The sequence below is a fragment of the Peromyscus californicus genome, unplaced genomic scaffold (genome assembly GCF_007827085.1).
Source record: "Peromyscus californicus insignis strain IS unplaced genomic scaffold, ASM782708v3 Scaffold_21__1_contigs__length_65335640, whole genome shotgun sequence".
NCBI lineage: Eukaryota > Metazoa > Chordata > Mammalia > Rodentia > Cricetidae > Peromyscus > Peromyscus californicus.
This window is the reverse complement of record NW_026294514.1, coordinates 61521203-61542249: the sequence shown is the minus strand read 5'-3', so window position 1 is coordinate 61542249 and position 21047 is coordinate 61521203. Positions and strand designations below refer to the sequence as shown.

At 42.6% G+C, this 21047-nt stretch overlaps 1 protein-coding gene across 3 annotated transcripts in view; it reads left to right on the top strand.

Moving 5' to 3' along the window:
* Dgkd (diacylglycerol kinase delta) overlaps positions 1–21047 on the top strand; it is a 104278-nt gene that overhangs the window by 6102 nt on the left and 77129 nt on the right. The window contains exon 2 of one of the 3 annotated variants that reach the window (XM_052750493.1): positions 3409–3516. The exons of the other annotated variants lie outside the window; for them this stretch is intronic. The gene's annotated coding sequence lies outside the window, so the exon portion shown is untranslated. The remainder of the gene's footprint in view (positions 1–3408; positions 3517–21047) is intronic. 3 annotated transcript variants of the gene reach the window in all.

The window sequence follows — 21047 nt, the reverse complement described above, 5'->3', positions numbered from 1 at the left end:
GGGGGAGGTGGCACAGAAGTGGAGTAAGTACTCATTTGCTTAGCATGTGTGAAGTCCTGGGTTTTGAGTCCAGCATCATATAAATGTAAGTGGATTTAAGTTCCAGCTAAGAGAGAGTACGTAAACTAAACTTATCTAAGCTATTTAAAATGATACATTTAAAACACAGATGTAAAGAGATTAAAAATAAAGCAGTGGAGAAAGTAATGCAAAGACTAACCAAAAGAAAATTGATGTATTAGCTTTAATATCCAATAAAATGGTCAAAGCCAAAGTTATCATATATAAAGGTATTATACTGAAAAATGAGTTTATAAAATATTTCAAATTCAAGAATTAAAAACTTGTAAAAGAAAAATTAACACAAGGATAACATGGATCTCAAATATCCACAGTTTGGAGGCATACCACCCTTAACACTCCCAGGAGAGAGAGAGGCGGGAGGGTCAGAAGTTTAAGGTCACCCTCTGCTGCATAGTGAGTTTTAGGCTAGCCTACGATACTTGAGACAAAACAAAACAAAAAGCAACATCCTCTTCTTCCTCCCTAAAATCACAGCAGGATTTACTTTTTTGAGGTGCAGTGTCTTGTTATAAGGCCCTTGTTGGCTTCAAATTCACAGCAGCCTTCCTGCCTCAGTCTTATGAGTGTTGGTATTACAGGTATTCATCACTGTACACAGCTTCATAGTGGAGCAATTTAATGTATGTTTCTCAGGTGGTGGTAGGACAAACCAGACCAGAAAAAAAAAATGTAAGAATGTAGCAGAATCCAATAACGTGACACATGGATAGACTACTGTAACTAACAGCCAGATAATTTAGTTCTCAGATTTATAGACACATTTGTCAAGATTACTCATGTGCTGGCTACAAGGCAAGTTTCAGCAGTGTTCACAAGAATGCAACTGTACAGAATATGTTTTCTAATTACAGTGGAATTAAATAAGACAGGAATTAATACAAAGAAATCCTGAGAGTGTATATGGAAATTTAGGAGTCTATCTCTAAGTAATTTATGGACCAAAGAAAGATAGAAATACTTTTTGAGTAGAATGATGGCAAAAAATATCTATGTAGCTGTAATTCCAGCACTCAGGAGGCGGAGGCAGGAATGTGAGTGTGAGGACAGGTGGGTCTACAGGCTGAAACTCTTCCTCTAAAAACAAAGCCCCAAAACACCAACAGCCAACCAACCAACCAACTACCAACCAACCAACCAACCAACAACCAAACAACTACCAAACAACAACCAACCAACTACCAAACAACAAACACTAACCAACTACCAACCAACCACCAACCAACCAGCCAACCAAATACCAGCCAACTACCTACCTACCAGCCAACTACTAACCAAACCAACCAACGAACAACCAGTTAACCAGCCAACTACCAACCAACCACCAACCAACCAATAACTAACCAACTACCAACCAACCAACCACCAACAAAAAAACAAACCCAAACCAATTGAACCAGCCAACCAGTCAAACAAGCAAGCACAACATCAAGTAGGATGTAGCTGGAGTCACATCTAGAAGAAAATTTCCATCAATTACTATAAGCACTAGAAAAGAAGACATGTTGGAAAGGCATGAAATTCAAGAAGCAACACACCGAATCCAAAGAAAATAGAACACTGTTTAAAGAAGATGGGGGACTGATAAAGAGTATGCACAAGTGCTGTGGCAGAAGGGAATTGAGGAAATCAGCTAAAAGCAGTTAATAGGCAGAGGGGAAAGGAGGCTAGAGAGCTGTGTTGGAAGCCACATTAAGAAGTAAGAGGTCGCCAGGCAGTGGTGGCGCATGCCTTTAATCCCAACATTTGGGAGGCAGAGGCAGGCGAATCTCTGAGTTCGAGGCCAGCCAGGTCTACAGAGCAAATTCCAAGACAGGCTCCAAAGCTACACAGAGAAACCCTGTCTCGAAACAAAACAAAACAAACAAAAAAGCAAAACAAAAACAAAAAATGGTAAGAAGTCTGTTAATAAGATCCAGATTGACAAGATAGCTCTGGTCATGTCATGGTTGCTTGAGAGGATGCTGCCAGTCCCCATGGGTAGGGATGATGGCAGCCTGCACCAGGGTGGATGGAGTTAGCTGGGTTTGAGAGCATTCTAAGAGAGGACTCTGCTGGCTTGTATAGGTGCTGGGGAAGAGGAGGTTGATGACTCTCATGAGGCATTGAGGCCCTTTTCTGAGGCAAATGCCATAAGTGAATAAGGACCAGTTTGGGGGTTTTGTTCTGATCATCTCCACCCCTGTGTTCTATCCTGGATTAAGCTGTTTCCTCCTCTCCACCCAACCCCAAATCACCATGTGGCAGCTATAGAGACAAGTCAGGGTGAGATTAGGATGTTCAGAGACGGGAGGGAGGACAGGGAAGAGAGGTGGAGGGAGAAGGAGAGGAGCTCCAGTGAAGGCTGGGCAAGGTTTCAGCAGAAGAGCGGTCTGCAGGCCATCCCCAAACACCTCAGCAAGTGCCTCCTAAGCACACCATAGCTTTTCCTCTATCACACCAAGTCTTTGCACCTAAAACACTAACATCACATATCCAGATAATTTTTACATCTCCCTGACAGAACCCAAGTGTCTTTTATGGCTTCCCTCTTAGGACAGGTACTAGTCAATTCATGCGTTGAGCTGGTTATCTTGGCTCTAGTTTTTTTAAACCAGAACAGCTCCCTCCCTCACTTTTTCCCCACCATGACAGTAAAGGCTTAAGAGGTAAGGGCAGCTGTCTTGTAAGAGCTCTGTCTGATTGCTTCCTAACGGGTCTTTTCACATTGTTCTTTTATCCTCTGTTTCCTGTAACCTGGAAGTGAGAGGTCTCAGAGACTCCTTAAGATTCAGGCTGGCATTTGGGGAAGCTCTGAACTCTGTCATGCATTCCACAGAAGCTATGTCCTGTCATCTTGTCCCTCTGAGGTATCGTCACTAGATGTTTTCATGGAGACATGGGTTCCTTTGCGTTAGTAAATTATCTGAGTGGTGCTTCTTGGGCATTATGCAAATGTTTTTTGCCCCCCAGCTTTTACACAATGCAATACTTGTCTGAGTATATAGAATGGAGACTACTTGAATCCTGTGTTCTGCCACTTATTCCATATATATATAGACAGGGGTTCTCTATGGCTGTCCTGGAACTCCCTCTGTAGACCAGGATGGCCTCGAACTCAGATGTCCTTCTGCCTCTGCCTTCTTAGTGCTGGGATTAAAGGTGTGTGCCACCACTGCCTGGCTCACATTTATGTTGTTGTTGCTTTACTATGTAAGCAATCCAGGCTGGCTTCAAATTGAGATCCTTCTGCCTTATTCTCCTAAATGCTGGGACTATAGGCAGTGACATAGCATCTGGGCAATCATGGTTTTTGTTTTAATTTATTATGATTTTTTTGATTTTCAGACAGGATTTCACTAGCTCTAGCTGGACTGGAACTCACTACATAGATCGGGCTGGCCTTGAATTCACAGCAAGATGCCTCCCTCTGTCTCCTGAGCACTGAGATCAAAGGTGTGCATCACTATACTTAGCTATTTTTAATTCAAAATTTTTACTTATTATTTTATGTGTATGTGTGTATTTGCTTGTACACATAAGCTAGAAGATGACTTTTGGTAGTTAGTACTCTCCTTCTACCATAATTTACAGGGATGAGTACTTTTACCCACTGAACCATGTTGTTGACCTGAGAGTTTATTTAAAAAAATTTTTTTTTTAAAAAAATTTTTTGTTTTTTTTTTTTGTTTTTTTTTTTTGTTTTTCGAGACAGGGTTTCTCTGTGTAGCTTTGCGCCTTTCCTGGAACTCACTTGGTAGCCCAGGCTGGCCTCGAACTCACAGAGATCCGCCTGGCTCTGCCTCCCGAGTGCTGGGATTAAAGGCGTGCGCCACCACCGCCCGGCTAAATTTTTAAATACAGGGTCTCTATTATGTAGCCCAAACCATCCAGAACTTGGTGTGGAGACCAGGTTGGCAGTTGTTGATTTTGATGCTTTCATTATCTCTTTTTCTGAGTCAGGCCCTTCATCCTAGCTGTAGTCTTTGCAGGTCTGCGTGCTGTATTACCATGTCTTCACCTTGAGGATTGAGTCTCAGAGTTCTAGTTGTATGGCTAATGGGGCACAGGTGCATCCTGTAGCAGAGGTGGTGTGCTGTTATGACACTGTACATCTCCCTCCTGTGCCTAGGATAGGAGTGCCTAGTGGTCCTGGCACTTTAGGCTTGTGGGCCTTTGCCTACCCTTTATGCACTGGATTAGGTTTAGGATTGAGTTTGCCTCCTGAAAGAGTCTGGCAGCCTTCTCCTTAGCAAGTCTTCTTTGATCTCCTATTGTTTCTCCTTGTATTATTTTGGACAGTTTTTACTGTTTGCAGGCTGGATGGTCTGACCACTGTGCCCATGGTCATGTATCCTCTCTTGATTTAACCAGTAGCATTCAGGGAGCGACAGTTTGTTATATATTGCTGATATCTTTGTGTATTGTACATTTTCCCCATTAGCCCTTCAAGTTGGATTTTAATTCTGCTGTTGAGTGATGAATTTTCCTTGTTTTTTCTAATCTTTGCTTGTATCTTAGCTTGTTGTCTTAAATTTCATCCTGTTCTCATTTTGATGTTCCCTGTCCTTAGAAAAATGCTTCATTTTATTTTTTAATAAAGCCAGTGCCTTCCTGGATCTTACAGATGAAGAGAAGAAGCACACGTGCCTGTCTTCCCTCTCTTTCTCTTGCCTTCTCTCCCCGATCCTTCTTCCTCAAATGAGACCCATGTTACTCCCATGTTTGGCAAACTATCTACTCCCAAGTCACTCCTCCAACCCAACAGCATGAATTTCTAAAACAACCTTCTATTTCTATAATAATTCATTTCATAGTCACGCACATACTTTATTGTAGACAGAAATTTCTCCAGTCCTGCCTGGCCCTGTAGTCGGGATGAATCTCTCCCACCCACACTCTTGCAGCTGCTTACAAAATAATAACTCAGAGGCTTACATTAATTACAAACTGTATGGCCCATTTCTATAAATCTATATGTTGCCACGTGGCCGTGGGTTAACCGTCTGCTGGCATCTTGTTTCTCCTTCAGCAGCTGGCGGGCTGGCGTCTCTCCTGGCTCCACTCTTCTCTCTGTGTCTCTGCTTGGATTTCCTGCCTGGCTGAAAGCTTTCTTGCCATAGGCCAAACAGCTTAAATAAAGCTGTTATTTATCCAGTGGGAGCCACACCTATTCACGGCATACAGAAAGACATCCCATAGCACTTTATGGCATATATTTTCTTCAGTCTACCAATGTTCTCCATTTTTTTTAACTAACTAGTTAGTACCACCATGTGTGTGGCTGCTGGAAGAAATGCTGAATGCCATCAGACTGACCCTAGCTATGCAGCCACACTTGTGTGGATCCATTTTCAGTGTCCATTGTGGATTATGTCCTTGATTTGTGGGTATTTAGCAGTCTCCTACCACCCACCATCGACTGGCTCTTCCCTGTTGCATCCTAGGTGAAGAGTGGGTTGTGGTCATGATGGAGAGGAATCCCTTGCCTCCGGTTTGAACTCTGCTCAGTTTCACTGATAAGTGGTACTTTGTATTTTTGGAAATATTGAAAAGGGTCCCTCTCTCCCTCTTTCTCTCTTAGATCTTACTAAGACTTGTCCGGCCTCACCAAGTGCTAGAGTTCCAAGCCTGTACTATCACTTGCAGATACAAACTTTTTTTTTTGGTTTTTCGAGACAGGGTTTCTCTGTGTAGCTTTGCGCCTTTCCTGGAACTCACTTGGTAGCCCAGGCTGGCCTCGAACTCACAGAGATCCGCCGGCCTCTGCCTCCCGAGTGCTGGGATTAAAGGCGTGCGCCACCACCGCCCGGCACAAACGTTTTTAATTTTAGAGAAGTCTCTTGTTTTCTCCCCCTTTTGTTGCTTATTCTTTTGGTGTTGTATTTTAAGAAGCCATTGCCAAACCCAAGGTCAAGATGATACAGTCCTAGGACTTGTGAAGCTTTATTGTTTTAGCTCTTATCTTCAGGCTGACTGTTTGGAGTTGTTTTTCTTATCTGGTGTAAGTCCATGGGGTATTTAGTTGCCATAGTCCTCAGCTGCAGTCTCGAGTGCAGGTGTCCCAGTGAAAGTGCCTTCTAGGAAGAATTTGTTGTCTTGACACTTTTGGAGTTTTTTGTTTTCTTGTTTTGTTTTGGTACAGGTTCTCCCTGTGGCTCAGCTGGGCTCTCAACTCCTGATGATTCCCTGCCTCTCCCTCCTGAGTGACACCCCATCAGGCTCTCAGTGGAGGTGTTTTTGGGTGGTGGTGGTGTTAAGACAGGATCTCCATCTATAGCCTGGGCTGGTCTAGAATTCATCATGTAGCTCAGGATGGCCTTGAACTGATGATCCTCTTGCTTTGTTCTAAGTGCTAGGATTAATGGTTAGACTTCTGCAACAGTAAAAACATTCAAAAGCAAGTCTCCACCCATCCCTTCCGAACCCTTCTGAGATAGACACTTGACTCAGCTCTTTGCACAGCTTTTTTTTTTTTTTTTTTTTTTGAGACAGGGTTTCTCTATGTAGCTTTGCGCCTTTCCTGGAACTTGCTCTTGTAGCCCAGGTTGGCCTCGAACTCATAGACATCCGCCTGGCTCTTCCTCCCGATTGCTGGGATTAAAGGCGTGCACCACCACTGCCTGGCTGCACAGCCCTTTTTAAGGTTTGAAATAACATTGATGTCATTAGACCTGGGGATGCACCCCTCTTTCATTTTCCCTTTTGGTCATGTCTGCATTTGAGATCTTTATGGAAATCTTTTGAGCAAAGGGAATCTGGGAGTGCTACTGGTCTCCTTTCTGTGTATGGCTGGGTGGTTTCATGCTTTGAGTGGACAAGTAGAACCCAGGGTTGTTAAGACTGTTAAGTGTGCACATGCTCAGCACCTGTTGAAGCTGTGGGCTCTATCTCCAGCATCAAACCAGACCAAATCAAAGTTGCAAACAGCCTCACATTAAAATACCAAGTCAAGCTAGGTGTGGTGGTATATATCTTTAGTTCTAGTACTTGGGAGACTGAGGCAGGCAGGTCTCTCTGAGTTCAAGGCCAGCTTGGTCTCCACAGTGAGACCTTGTCTTAAACAACCAAACACAAACAACAACAACAAAAACATGTCAAGGGTTGTAGAAATGGCTGTGTCTTGAGTACATATTGTACCCAGGACTTACATCAGTTACCTCACAACTGCTTGTAACTCTAGCTCCAGATCTGACACTTCTGTCATCTGCAGGCACTGTAGATGACATGTGCACAAACCCATATATAGACACCAACATACATAAAATCAAAAAGAAAATACATCTTAAAAGCAATTTATCAGACCTTTCCCAGTTGACTATCAGTGGGTGAATGATAAAGTTAACAGGTACTAAGTGCTGGCCTGTGCCGTTCTCTCTCTCTCTCTCTCTCTCTCTCTCTCTCTCTCTCTCTCTCTGTCTCTCTCTCTCTCTCTGTCTCTCTCTCTCTCTGCGTGTATGTGTGTGTGTGTGTGTGTGTGTTGATTTTACCTTCACAACCATATGAGGGTTATGAGAATACTAGGGTACCCTGAAAGTGTCAGAGTGACTGACTGAGCAAGCCAGGGAGGCTGGAATGGGACACTGTTATGAATTGTTATGCATGCATGGGAAACCCCCAGCTGGCCGGGCCAGGGTATCCCAGTTGTGCAAGGAACCATGCTGGCATGCTGGGCAGATGAAGCGGCATGCTGGGCAGATGAAGCGGCAGGCTGGCGGGATGCACTCCATGTAGGCATGGCAGCGGGATGGCGGGTGGACATTCACAACCCAGATGCTACATCTGCACAGAAATGGTTTATTATAATAGACAAAAAGAAGATAGGAAAGAAGAGAGAAAGAGAGAGGGAAAGAGAGAGGGGGGGCAAGGGGTGCATACTCATGGGAGTGGAGGGAGAGAGAGAGAAAGGGGTGGAGTTTTTCTTTAAGAAGAGACTTCTATGTCAGGACACAGGGTGGGTTCCAAGGGGCGGGATCAGAATATTGACAGACACTGCTTTGTGCATTTGGGAAACATCAAGGCAAAGTCATGTTTACAGAATGTATTTTAGCTATGTGAAAAACCAGCATTCAGAGTGAAGATGATATTAGGGCTTCTGCTGTGTGTGTGTGTGTGTGTGTGAGAATTTGGAGTATTTTTAGTTCACATAAATTGTTTTCTCACAGGGACATGTATTATTTTATACTAGAGAACAAGGGTGCTGTCCTTCAGTGAAGATCTGAAGTGGAGCCTGGTAGTGAGTGTCCTTCTGGGTGTGGCTATAGAGGGTAGTATACTATTGTGGGAGATGGAGAGAGGCCTGTCCTTATCCTCTTTTCTAGAACTTTCTAAAACACAACCAGACCTGGTAGATTAAAGCAGGATGAATCCAAGTGTAACCCACCAGAGATGACCACTCAGACACAGTTTATAGCAATTGAAGGTCTTTATTCCAGCTGGCTAGGATGATACTTAGGTATTCAGGACCCAAGTGTAGTGCTGAGTGTTTAAAGTAGGGGGTTTTTAAATGTAAAAACCACATCCCGGTATCTCACTCAGCATCTACAAGGGGAGGTTTGCACAAGCAAGCAGTTTAACAAAAGCTGAGAAAAGAAGTTAGCTGAAGGAGAGAATTTGCATAAGCAGGCAGTTTAACAGAAGCTAAGATAAGTTAGCTGGGGCATCTTGACCTTAGGTTCCTAGAATAGAGTTGGATACTTTTCTTGGGGCTCTCCATAAAGTAGATCAGATTCTAGTTAACCTAAAATGGCTTTGGCAAGAATACAAGATGGGGGAAACGCTGCACTGTTTTGCCTGGTCACATTCTCCACTAGTTGTATTTGCTCCACCCTTGACCTTGGGCTATAGGGCCCGAAGGAGGTGGTGCTTCCTGCTGTTGTGACCTCTTATAAGGGAAGGGAGAAGGGTCACGTGCCTCTGCTCCCTGCTACTGCCTGCGAAGTAGATTATCTGGTCACCTTCAGCTGTCTACTCCGTTCTGTATTCATGAGTGTATTTCCTTAATTTCTATCTTAATAAATTCTGTTACCCATTTAATAGACTCACATGGATTGATCATAATAAGTGGAGCCCAACATGGGGCTCAGCCTTAAGAGCACTGATTGATGTTCCAGAGGAACCGGGTTCAATTCCCAGGTTGTCCGGAGTCTGATCACACCAGGATAAAAAATAAATAAATAAAAGGAAGAAGGGACTACCGAACCTTTCTCTCCTTTCTTATAAGTGGTCATGTACAATGGCAGGAAGCACTGCCTCATTCAAGCCCTTTAGTTCAAGGTCATGGGTGGAGCAAATACCACTACAACTAGTTCTATGGGCATGAATCAAATCATTGACTTGTTCTGTTCTAAGGGGACATAGTTGTTCCTAAGGACTGGTAGCTTAACTGTTTATTCTGTTTGATGTAGTTGGCCATGCAGTTGAAGATGCAGGGTCCCACTGTTAGCTTGATCAGTATAAGAATCAATGGTCAGGGGTTGGGGATTTAGCTCAGTGGTAAAGGCCCTGGGTTCGCTCTTCAGCTCTGGAAAAAAAAATAAAAAAGAATCAATGGTCGCCAGGCGGTGGTGGTATGTGCCTTTAATCCCAGCACTTGGGAGGCAGAGGCAGGCAGATCTCTGTGAGTTCGAGGCCAGCCTGGTCCTACAGAGTGAGTTCCAGGACAGGTACCAAAACAACACAGATAAACCCTGTCTTGAAAAACAAAACAAAACAAGACAAAAAAAAAATCAATGGTCTATGATACCTATTATCTGATCTTTGTCTTCCTTTTTTCCCCTTTCCTTTATGTTTTCTCTGACTGTGACAAGGTTTTTCCTAGTTACCCTGATTGGTTGGCATGGAAACAGCAAGTTTCTCCTAAGGCCATTCAAAGTCCTCCCTGTTTTATAAAAAGCAGGTATAACGTCCTTTAGTTCTGTGGGACTACCTCTGCAAGGGAGTCAACTTAGCTCTCCAGCCTGGAAAGAGAATTCTCTAAATGGTCTAGGCCTAAGTCTGTCTGGGAACTGAGTTCTCTAAAGTTTTGGTTTCCAACAATTAAGGCTGACGTGCCTATGGCAGTTGCACTGGCTATTCCTGCCCCTACTAGAATTGGGACCAGAATTGGGGTCATTAACATTAAGACAAGGCCAATATGAGTTCTCCTCTCTTCTCCATTATGTGCATATACCTGGGAGATAACATAGACCAATATACATAGAGTGGGAGTGTGATTTTCCAGTGAGTTGGAGGAGGCACATTTAGTCAAACTGTTAATACAAGCAAACCAGGTAACTTGAGAAAATGACACAGGTACCTTGTCCATGGCAGAACGACTCACCATTGGCAAGGCACACATAAAACTGTAATCCATGAAGGTTCATTTCTAGGTAGTCTTCCCCACAATCTGATTTACTGATTCCCCATCCCTCCCCTAGACACATATTGTTCCATCCCTGGAAGGGACATGAGAGAGCAGAGGTCCATTTGAAAGATGGGATTTTCCATCCCTAGTTTTTCTGAGTTCCCATGTCCAGGTTTGGGAATGATGGTGTTTATGTATCCTGGGTAGTAAACTCTGGTCAGTCTTATCTTTAAGGGGTCTGAGGTCCAAGTGATGGACCATCTGTCCTCAGTGGCTTCTTTTCTTCTCTCAAAGGATGCCACCAACTAGTTAGACTTCAGTTGGGTTGGTGAGAATAACTAGGTGGGTCCCTTCCAGACAGGTTCCAAGGTCTAGACAGGGACCCTCTATATCCAAACCAACTCTCCTGGCTGGAACTGATAGTGGGTTCAGAGGTAGGAGATGGGTAGGATTCCCTCCATAGTTCAGTCAATGGTCTAGTGAACTTCCTGCAAAGCCTGCAAGGACTTGAAAAATGATTTAGATATTTCTGTCTGGGGAATTTCTTGTAGTTTGGGAGGGGATGGGAGGTTGTCTCCCAAACATAATTTCAAAAGGAGTAAACCCCACCCCAGGTAAGGAATACACCAGGTCCTAAGCAAAGGGGAGGTGACACTTTTTTTTATTTTGCCACTTTCCAGGGTCAATGTGGTCAGTCTCCTAAGAGTTCTATTCATCCTTTCTATCTGACCTGAGCTCTGTGGCCTGTATACACAATGTAATTCCCAATTAATATTTAATACCTTTGTCAGTTGTTTTTTTTTTATTTTTGAGATGGGGTTTCTTTGTGTAGCCTTGACTGTCCTAGAATTAGTTCTGTAGACAAGGCTGGCCTTGAACTCACAGCAACACTTTGGCCATGAAGACTAGGCCATTGTTTGACCCTGAAGCTAGAGGCAGTCCAAATTTAGAGATTATTTCCTGAAGAAATTTTTTAGTAACTATTGGTATTGTGGTGGTGTAGGCCTATACCAATCCTGAGAAGATGTATACAAACACCAGCAAATATTTATAGCCAAAACCAGTAGGCCTGATTTCAGTAAAGTCTAACATTCAATTTTCCCTGGCCCATTTCCTTGAGCCTGGATCCCTTCTAGGGTCTTCCTTTCCCCTTTTGGATTTATCTAAGCACAGGTAGCACATCTAAAGCACATCTAAAAGTGGTGTTTTAATCAGACTTTCTGAATTTGGAACATAATACTTGCATCTGAGAGTTCAGTTTTCATGGCCCCTAGGTGGATGGCTTGGTTGGAGATCCATAACCAGTTGTCTTCCTAGACTTGAGAGAAGGATGGTCTGCCATCCAGCAGCAACCACCATAATTGTTTATCCTTGGAGAGGCCCTACTGGTTCTAGGGCCACTTCCTGGGTGGCCAAGTTAGCTACTCAGTTGCCTCGGGCTTCTGGGAATCTGTTTTGGTGTCCTTTCCTTTGCAGTGAACAACGGCCACCCTTTTAGGTAACCAGATAGCTAACAATAGGGCTAAGATTTCTTCTCTATTTTTGATTTCTTTTCCTGCTTGTGTTAGCACATCCTTTCTTTCCTTGTGTAGAGTTCCATGGACATGAGCCATGGCAAAAGCATATTGTCTATCAGTGTATATGGTGTTAGCCTGGTCTTTCCTCCAGTAGAGTGCTTGAGTCAAAGATAAAAGCTCCACTCATTGAGCTGAGGTTCCCCTGTTTAAAGGTTTATACCTGATCTGTCTTGGATGAAACTGCTCCTGTCTGTAAACAATACCTTGTGCGGTGTCACTAACGGGTCATCAGTCAGATCAGTCCTGATGGACTAGATTAGGTCAGTCACTTCAAGATAGTCATTCAGGGGTTCTGCAGGACCATCATCCAGCAGGAGACTGGCTGGGGTGATGTCTTGTCAAACCAAATGCTGGCTTGATTTGAGAAGTAGGGCTTGGTATTGCGTCACCTGGGTGTTAGACATATATCTCTCAGGTGCCCCCTCAAGAAGGCCTCAACAGAGTGTGGGGCTGTCAGAACAGTTAGTACCCTAAAAGTTAATTTGTCAGCTTCTTTTACCAGCAGGGTGGTGGTAGCTATGGACCTTATATACAGTCATTCAGCTGTGACTGGGTCAAGTCTCTTGGAAAGATATACCACTGGTCTTTTCCAGGGTCCCAGGGTTTATATGAGGACCCTTTAGGCAATGCCTCTGGCCTCATCCACATACAAGTGGATGTGTGGAAGGGCCAGGTTTGAGACAGATACCAGGGTCTTTTTCAAGACTTCAGAGGTTGCTTAATGTCAGTTCGTTCCAAAGGCTATACCCCTGGTATTGCCATAGAGGGGCTTGGTTGTTTCAATAAATCCCATTATCCATATCCTGCAGTATCCAAATGCCTTCAGAAAATCTTTTTTTCTTCAATGTGGGAGCAGGGATTTGCAGGATAGCTGAAATACAATCATGGGAAATTGTCCACTTATCCTCTAGGTTGTAGCCTAGGTATGTGATCTGAGGGACTTCGCAGTTGAGCCTTCTTGGCTCACATTCTGTACCCCAGGACTTGGAGGGTTTCTAAAAGGGTTTCTGTCACCTTTCTACATTCATCCTCAGTGTTTGAAGCTATAAAGAGGTTATCTACATGCTGGAGAAGGGTGCTTTGTAGACTTGTTGCCTGAATTCCAACAGATCTGCACTCAGGGCTTCAAAAAACAATGTTGGTAAGTTTTTGAACCCTTTCTCATAGTCTAAGCAGCGATCACCACATGTCAGTTTCTTTCCCTGTCTGTCTTCAGCTGAATCTTGGCTGTTATAAACTTTCTGAGCAGTTTTCAAAAGTTGAAATCTATTCATCCTTTCAAACCTCTCTTTTTTTTAAATGATTTATTTTTATTTTATGTGCATTGGTGTTTTGCCTACATATATGTCTGTGGGGGGGTGTCAAATCACTTGGAGCTGGAGTATAGACAGTTTGTGAGCTGCCATGTGCGTGCTGGGAATTGAACCGTGTCCTTTGGAAGAACAGCCAGTGCTCTTAACTGCTGAGCCATCTCTCCAGCCCACAAACCTCTCTTATTTCTGGAGCTTTTTTTCTTGTCTGGGGCCAGCTGCATGACAAAGGGCATATTAGTGGCTTGCTGGTTTTTGGTGGCATCTGGGTCTATTGGGAGTAAATACCCGATTAGTCTCACAGAGAAAAACCCAGCAGATGATTATCAGGTTCTTGAGTAACTTGACTTACCTTGGGTAAGTTGGTAGTTTTTTTGTCTGCTGCTTTTAATCTTCCCAATATTTGGCAAAAAAGCATCCAACACCCTCTTAAAGCAGCTGATAAGGGATTGTGGCCTCTCTGAAGAAATGGAGGATTTTGGGTCTTCCAATTATACAAGCGAGTCACTGGTAGATAAGGAAACATCATAAACCATGAACAGGGAAGCAGTTGAACTTCCACTCCCCCTCCCCTGCCTGCTTGGGGGACTTGCTTCCCCCTTCTCCCACTGAAACCAGGTGCTTAGAGCAAGCAGGGGAGGGAACAGAGAGAGAGAGCATTCTGCTCAGGAAACTATTTCTTCCTCCCTGCATGCATTCTGCTTAGAAGGCAGTGCCCCCTACCCCCCATGAGAGAGGTTGGGCCCTTCCCCACTTCACAGAGGGAACAGGACCAGGATTCCAGGACCTTGAGCAGAGTCAAGGGACTAAACAAGCCAAAGGCTAGTGCTCCAGAGCAAGAGGACAGGGAAGGTCAATTTCCTCTGGCAGGGGGAGGTTTTGGGTTTCTCTATGTGACTTGGCCAAGCCAAAAAGATTCTGGTCCCCAACAAGAGGCCGTAGGTCTTAAGCTGGAGTTGTAGGGGTGTGGAGTGTGGTGTGTGTGGGATGTCTCAAACCAGAGAAAGCTTTGTTATTACAGGGAAACTGATGGCTTGCTCAGAACACCATTGTAGCCATAGCAACAGCAGCAGCAGGCTGCCAGTAGGAAGCGGGTGAGCCGAGTGCCCTAGCAGTTCCACTCTTGGGCTCCCTGTTCTTTCCATTTTAGATCTGTTTCTCTAACTGATAGAACTGACAGAAACACACAGAGAGACATAGTTTCTAAGGTTGCTTCTGACTTCCCCTCTTGTGTCCTAACCAGATGGTGTCTCCTATAGACCATACTTACCTCTGGAGGTGTTCAGACCAGGTGACTTTTGATTTACTGTTCCCCCCCCCCTCTTTGGGGGTGTCAACTTGGTGCCTCTGGAGCACTTGATGATGGTTAGTCAGGATTTTTTTGGGGCCCTGGGACGTTTCAGGTTGCCCCCTATGAGTCCTCACCAGCCAGTGTATTCTTCCCCCATTCCTGGGGTTACTGCTGCTCCTAAGTGTTGGTTGGGGGGGGGGGGGGCTAGTCTCTGGAGATCTCGCTGGGGCCTCCAAAATATTAAGAGGAGCCCAGGAGAGACTACTATTCAGGACACAGTTTACAGCCAGTTGGAAGCTGGCTGGTACTAAGGTATTGAGGACCCAAGTTTTTAGAGTAAGTGTAAGCATTGCAGCTTGGAAGGAAAGGTATCCTGGCAGTTTGGACCAGAGGAATACCACAGAGTCATTGTAAGTGTAGCAGCTTATGGCTCTGCTCCAGTGAAAGGTTCCCAATGCAAATGTAACAACTCTGCTCCAGCAGGGGAGGGTTTTCCCAGTGAAGTTGTTCCAGCTCTGCTCAGGATCAATGAAGTGTTACAGCCCTGCTTTGCTAGGGGAAGGTTTCCCCAACAAAAGCATTACAGCTCTGCTTAAAATCCCCTGGAGTGTAACAACTCTGCTTTGCTAGGGGAAGGATTCCCTAACAAAAGTGTTACAGTTCTGTTCCACTTTGCTCTACAGCTCTACACCAGCTCCAGCAAAAGTTGTTACAGCTGAGCCCCACTCCAGCAAAAATGTCACATTGCATAACAAACCTTACTCAAGAGATTCATTGGGAAGGAAGAATCCAGGAGGGTGGCTGCCTCTAGGGTGAGAAGCAGTAGCAAAACAAACAGGGTACAGAGCTTATATAGGGTTTCTTTTGGGGGATGGAGCTTTTCAGGGTGACTTGGGATTTTTGTGGTCTTATTCTGGGGCAAGCTCAGGAATTGGTGGGATTCTGTGCTCAGGGATTGGTTGGATTTCAAACCCTGGTCCTGGGGTCAAGTCAGGGTCAGGGTGTTTTTCTTTGGCCCAGGTTTTAGGTCTAATCAGGGGTAAGGTTGCTGAGTTACCCCCCAACCCCCAAGACAGGGTTTCTCTATGTAGCTCTGACTGTCCTGAAACTCACTCTGTAAACCAGGATGGCCTTGAACTGAGAGATCCAACTGCCTCTGCCTCCCAAGTGCTGGGATTAAAGAGTCTGCTGCCACCATAGCCCAGGCTGAGTAAGTGTAGATGTAACCAACCATCTTATTAAATAAGAAACACAGAGCCAATGCAAAGAAGAAAGCCAAGAGATCAGAGCTAAGAGCCTTATCCACCTGCTGCAGCTAGCCTCTTTAGCCAAGAGAGACCTACTTCCTGAGTGTTTGTCTTTATATAGACTTTCTGTTCTGCCTTCTCATTGGTTGTAAACCCAACCACATGACCGCTTCGTCACTGCCTGTTTGTACAGACCTCCAGATCTTCTGTGGTTAGTATTGAGAATAAAGGTGTGTGTCTCCAATGCTGGCTGTATCCTTGACCACACAGAGATCTACCTAGTTCTGTCTACCATGTGCTGGGATTAAAGGCATGCGCCACCACCGCCCAGCTCTGCTATGGCTTGCTATTAGCTCTGACCCCCAGGCAACTTTATTTATTAGCATACAAATAAAATCACATTTCAGTACAAATAAAATATCACCATATTTCCCCTTTTCTATTTTAATAAAAAGAAAAAAGGAAAAAGGTTATAACTAACATAAGAAAAACTATATACAAAAGTACAATAACTATATACAATATATACAAGTAATAAATACCTAAACAATGTCTAGTCCATTTGTATTTGACAAATTCAGAGAAAATAATTCCATTATCTATCCTATTTTGGTAAGTCCAAAATGTACCTAATTCACTCTCTATCCTAACTAGTCTTCAACTATAACTAACTAATCTTCAACTCCCTCAGAGACCCAAGAAGGAAATAATATTACCTAACAAAAATAAAAACAGGAAGTGCATGCAAGCAACTTCCAAAAAATTTCTGAGTTGACAGAAACAGCCAGCTGCCTGGACAGTCACCTGAGGTTTCTCCACAGTGTTGGGGCATCATCTTCAGCCTATAGGCTTAGTGTATCTGACAGACTCATTTGTGAAGTAGGATGTACACAAGGTCAACAGTTCAACCTCACATTGGGTGAGAGCAGTCCATGTACCAGAAACACCTGAATTCCACTAGTGTCATGTCATGATTCAGGATTTTAAATTCTGGAAATTGCTGATGGTTTTTGAATTCAGCTGTCCATTCTTCTTGACTGTGTATATATGGCTTCATCTCAGCATCCCGTTCTCCACATCCCTCTATTAAATGCCAGTCTACTATTGAGAGGCGTGAGCTTAGTTACTCTTCAAGAATAACTGTTTCAGCTGCTGTTCCATTGCACATCAGAAGCCATCAGCCCACTGCCTGTTCAGCTGCCTTTGAAGAAAAGGGCACTGTACCTTTTCCGGATTGCGAAGGCCACTTCAGGGATGGTGCCATATTGTCCTGGCCTCAGAACATGCCTTTTGATAAAGCCATAACCACACTTGTTTTGGCAAGAATCAGTAGTCCTTTGTTTCGTGTCCTGTCTGTCCTGTTTGTCAACAGTTGATTCGAGGATACTTTGTTGTCCAGTGGCTAACTTTTGCCACCATGATAGTTAACTCCATATGCAGTTTCTTCAATGCCCATATTTTCTCTGAAGTAGATTGGTACTGCCAGGAGCCGACATGTCTCATAGTCATAACAAAAAAGAAAAATTTTCTAAGTTATTAAAACATTTTAAATGCCATATTTTGTACATCTCTGAAGGTTTGAAGATGACCTATCTATCTAAAATATATCTGCTCAATTTTTAAAACATATCTAATATGACTACAAGTTCTATTGTAATGTCTAACTACTAACTTTCATTTCTTTATATCCTAATAGTTGGTAATAATAACATTCAAGGATCAGCAAATTGCATTACATTGTTAAATGAACGGTATAAGTACAATTAGAAATATACATATAGCATTTTCTAACAATATCAATTTCAAGATATATAATTTGTATACAATATAAAACAATCCAATCCAATGTAAAGTATTTAAAACTAGTAATTGTCTTTTTCTTTTCTTTTTTTTTTTTTAAAAAACAAGAACCTTAAATCTAATCTCCTTTGCCTAGCCTTTTTCCTAACCCTTGACAACAACTTGTAACCAACCCCCCTAAACAATGAAAATTACCCCAGACCTCAAACCCATTAAAAAGACCAAAAAACCACCTACCCCACACCACCTCTTTGGGAATGTGGGCGTCGTATTCTTAAAATTGCTTCCTGCTGGGTATGGGCGAAGTTATCTTTATCCTGAAAGAAAAATTTTAGGTTAATTGTCAAATTCTAGGAAAGGTAACTATATTCTTCATTATCCAGTCTGTGTATAATGCCAAAGTTCAGGGTTTATCTCAAGTCCTTATTCAAGTAGTCTTTGAGACTGAATCATCTCAGCTAGCCCTCTCAAAATTGCTCTGAGCACTTTGTAGTTCAAAGCTGATCTGTAGATGATGTTTGTCAGCTTAGTGATACTGTTATTGTCCATGTGGAATTGTTGTTGTTGTGGGGCCCCATCTTCTTCCTGGAGACTTCAGTTGATGTTAGGCCTGGCTGTGATTTCCTGAAGAAAACTGGTAAGAGATTCGAACACAAAGACATATATATGCAGCTAATTGAAGCCTTTTTTCTTTCTAGAATTAGTTAGTATTCTATATGACCATTCATATCTTAACAAAGTTTAAAATGTATCTATCTATCTATATCTATCTATCTATCTATCTATCTATCTATCTATCTATCTATCTACCTATATCTATATATATTAATCTTGTAAATTTTGATATAAAACTTATACTTTAAGAAAAGTTTAAAGAATCAGAATAGAATCAAAGCGTTGAGATTAGTAATAGAATAGTCCCTTAATTAATTTGGCTTTTCTCCTGTCCCATAGCAGAAGGTGGCTCTTTTCTTCTGGCATGATACAGGGAGTTTGCATTTTCCTTTTAACAACATGCTTGAGTTTAAAGAAGGAGAGAGCCAGCCGGGCGGTGGGTGGCGCACGCCTTTAATCCCAGCACTCGGGAGGCAGAGGCAGGCGGATCTCTGTGAGTTTGAGGCCAGCCTGGTATACAGCGTGAGATCCAGGAAAGGCGCAAAGCTACACAGAGAAACCCTGTCTCGAAAAACCAAAAAAAAAAAAAAAAAAAAAAAAAAAAAAAAAAAAAAAAAAAAAAAAAAAAAAAAGGAGAGAGCCATTCTCCAACTCCAAAGTCAGCTTTAAATTTTAATTGAACTGAGACTATTAGAAGACCAATAGTGTGAGATCTTTAGAGAAGAGCAGAAACAAACATTTAGGAAGACATAAAATTTTTTTAGATGATATACCCATACGCCATTTAACTCTGTTTCCTGGGATAGATGATTTGTCCCTTTTCTTCAGTTGTCTCATTTGTCCAGTGTTCTTCAGATTCCTTAACCTTCATTCTCCTGAAAGACAAAAACAGAAACCTTTCCCCAAGACTAATTTTGGGGATGTTCCTTTTTGACAAGTTATTATCTGATTAAATGAAAAGGCACGTGTTACTGGTATAAGTTAGTTTAAATTGGATGTTCATGCTGGTTGATGAACTATCACCTCCTCTAATTAATAGGTCTCTCTTGTTCAAATCGAACCTTTATCAATTTTGATGGTACCCACAGCTTATCTTCTCCTGTAGAAACAAAAGCAAAATCTTGTCCCCAATGTAACACATATCCTGTTTTCCATTCTGAGGTCAGCATATCCTTAAAGTATATACGCTGATTTAATTCTGTAGTTTTTTCTATTATCCAATGTCTCTCTGCAGCTGTTGTTCCTTTCTCATTGGCATTGAGAAAATTCAAAGTTAATAGAGCATTATGCAGTCTATTTCTGGGTTTTTTTTGTTACACCTTTCTGTTTATTTAGCATATCCTTTAGTGTTCTGTTTGATCTTTCTATAACTGCTTGACCTGTAGGATTATGTGGTATGCCTGTAATATGCTTTATGTTGTAATAAGCAAACAAGTGTTTCATTTTAACAGAGACATATGCTGGAGCGTTGTCAGTTTTCATTTGTGCAGGTATACCCATGATGGCCATAACTTCTAGCAAATGAGTGATTACAGAATCAGCTTTTTCAGAACTCAAAGCAGTTGCCCATTGAAATCCTGAATAAGTATCAATGGTATGGTGTACATATTTCAATTTTCCAAATTCTGCAAAGTGAAACACGTCCATCTGCCAGATTTCATTCCTCTGAGTATCCTTTGGGTTGCATCCTGCTGGTAATGGCGTTTGATTGTAGAAGGAACAAGTAGGACATTTCTTTACAATTTCTTCAATATGCTGAGCATTTAACTGTTCTTCTACCAGCTCTTCTAAAGCCTGGAGTTTCTCTGTTGTTAAAGGCCATTGCTGAACCCATACAGGCTTGTCGTCTGTTAACCATTTTAAAGGTAGAGCTGTAGGTGTCTTTGGAAGATCATCAGTTGTTGTGCCCTGTTCTTGTATAATATGGATGGCTGGTGACCACTCATTAGAATAATATCTTCTAATATTTCTCTCAGAAACATGTGCTAGTTTATGATTTGTTTCTGAGATTGGAGGGATGTTAATCTGAGTATTCCATTGTTGCAACAAGTCTCGACCCCACAGATTCATAGCTATGTTAGCCACATATGGTTTTAATTTTCCTCTCTGTCCTTCTGGACCTATACATTCGAGCCATCTTGCACTCTGTTTCACTTGAGATAATGTCCCAATTCCTAACAGTTGAACGTTTACCTCCTGAAGAGGCCAAGTTGGATGCCAAAATTCTGGTGCAATTATGGTAACGTCTGCACCTGTGTCTACCAGACCAGACAACAAAACACCATTTATTTTTATTGTTAATTTTGGTCTTTTTTCATTAATAGAAGTTTGCCAAAAAATTTTCTTTATTTTTTTTCCTGAATAAAAATTTTTTTCTTTTTTTCTTTTTTTTTTTTTTTTTTTTTTGGTTTTTTGAGACAGGGTTTCTCTGTGTAGCTTTGCGCCTTTCCTGAAACTCGCTTTGGAGACCAGGCTGGCCTCGAACTCACAGAGATTCACCTGGCTCTGCCTCCCGAGTGCTGGGATTAAAGGTGTGCGCCACCACCGCCCGGCAATTTTTTTATTTTTTATTCAGGAAAAAATAAAATTTTATTTTATTTTTTTTTCTGTTTCATCATCCTGACCAGCATGATTTATTCCAGTAGGCATTTGGTTATTTAATTGCTCTGAGTAGGGGTTTCCTCTACGACTGCAGGAAAGGTTTGAACTGGATTTGCTATGGGGGCCTGCATGAGGCCCCTCTGGGAGTTTCCCGAAGACTGAGGCAAAGGATTACCTTGTCTATCCCTTGTTGATCTACAT